A 2,035-nucleotide genomic window follows, 5' to 3' on the forward strand; every position below is an offset into this window, starting at 1 on the left:
AATCCCTGATAATCCTCCGAGGCGTCTGAAAAGAAGATGGCCACGGGACCTTCTAATTTAAATTAATGTTTGAAGTACCACCAATGAGTGGTTTCTTCCCAATATTTTCAAGTGTATATGAAATATACAACAGATTTACCTAAGGTATTATTTTGTACAGTTGTAAATTGCATTAAATAAATAATAAAAAAAAATGTTTGTGATTCATAATACCTTTGAAGTTATGGAATATTTTTTAAAAGTAAACGTTCACTTTTAGTTTTCTTTGGATGCTCTTATAACCGAACGATGTGATATTGTTCAACAAGCTTTTATAAAGGACACACATCACAGATTCCAAAAACGGTGTCGAATTTTGAAAAATTGGGTGGAAAGTTGTTTTCCAGGAGACTCATTTAAAAACGATGGTTTGGGTTTAATAAATGTATAAGGTTACCTATATTATCAGATACACTGATAACGAGGAAGAATATTAAGGCGGTGAGGTATGGTGCCGCAGACACAGCTTTCCATTGGGCCGCCAGAGCATTCTTGAAGAACTCCTCTAGCTTCTTACTCCACTGGACTATTAGATCCTTTGATGGCAACTGTAACCGGGGCAACATCAGTTTGTATTCCACAGAATCTTCCATCTTTATATTTATATGTGTTTACTCTTATTTATTTATTTTTTTTTTTACTTTGGTTTCTTTTTCTTTAGGTAATTTATATTGTATATTCATGTTGTAGAATGGAATCTATAAACCATATGTAATTATGATCCATATGTCCACTATATTCTACTTCAAATATTTGTTTAAATTTCATATTCGTAATCAGGAAAAAAGGAGTCTAGAATGTTTAGGGGAAAAATTGATGATTTTTATCTATTTTTAGCAGGACAACCTCATGGGTGCATGAGATTAATTTCCTGGATCTCTCTTGTTGAGGGCAAGGTTTGGATAACCTCGGGATAGATGATACCCCAAGGTGAGCCCAATAATTAATAAACCATTTAGCCTGCATCGGCTATGGCGCCATGTCCTATTTTGCGTCGTCTAATGACGGGATTAGTAACATTTTGCTGATTGTTAGTCATATAATATTATATATATAGGCTAAAATATTAAATCTATTACTTAAGTGTACCTCACATGCTGTCGAATGGCATAAACAATAAAAATAAATTTACTGGAAAAATCGCTGGAAACTAAAAAATAGAGCGTTATTAGCTGTTTACAGTGTCATGTCTTCAACGTTCGTGTCGGCCTAAGAAAAGTTGGATGTAAAAAATAAATATCTACATTTTACTTAATTGTTTTTGGTCATTAATCATTTAGAATTTATTTACGATTTTTCTTATTGTTCTGGTTTAAGGGAGTTGAGAAGAAGTATAAAAAAAAACTTTTCAAGGAATGAGATGTTGATAGGTTAAGTTTGTTCTCAGGCTTAATATCGTTATTTAAATTTTTTGTAAAAATGAAAATAAAAATATAACATGTCTAAGAAATGTAATTTTTTTTTATGAAGATTATATTGTTGATAACTATAGAATTAATAGTGAAACGAGTTAAAACTTTTTTTTTTCAAACTTCTGAGTAAAAACAAAGAATTTTAGTTCATCATTGTAAAAATTCAGCCTTTTTAATTGACCAAGAAAAAATAATTTCAAATCTCTCCTCAAATTTAGGGCTTAAAGTTTTAAGTATTTAATACGTAGAATTTGAAAATTTAATGCAAAATAAATTAATACGTCAATTTTTACTTTCCCTTACCTATATATGGAATAAATAACAAGGGAGGTATTACGATAGTAAAAAATACGAATTCCAGTGTTCAACAGAAATACACGTTTTGAGATTCCCATAGTCCAAATGACTAATTATCGCGAAATGAAACGCTCAAAAACAAAAAAAAAAAGTATGAAACTAAAATTAAACTTTTTTGGTGGTAACATGAAATGTTATAGGAACTTCTATGATAAAATTAATGGATTGAAGTGTCATAATTTAAATTTTTATTATAATATATTTTATTTATCTTTTTTTTTACTTTA

At 29.5% G+C, this 2,035-nt stretch overlaps 1 long non-coding RNA gene across 1 annotated transcript in view; it reads right to left on the minus strand.

Annotated features, from left to right (window-relative positions):
• Positions 1–730, minus strand: part of LOC136796657 (uncharacterized) — a 7,859-nt gene extending 7,129 nt beyond the window's left edge. Inside the window, exon 1 of the long non-coding RNA XR_010844411.1 lies at positions 437–730. This is a non-coding gene — a long non-coding RNA (uncharacterized lncRNA). The remainder of the gene's footprint in view (positions 1–436) is intronic.
• Between the last annotated feature and the right edge of the window lie 1,305 nt (positions 731–2,035).

This window comes from Halyomorpha halys, unplaced genomic scaffold (genome assembly GCF_000696795.3).
Source record: "Halyomorpha halys isolate HHAL.00 unplaced genomic scaffold, Hhal_1.1 Scaffold1202.1, whole genome shotgun sequence".
Classification (NCBI taxonomy): Eukaryota; Metazoa; Arthropoda; class Insecta; order Hemiptera; family Pentatomidae; genus Halyomorpha; species Halyomorpha halys.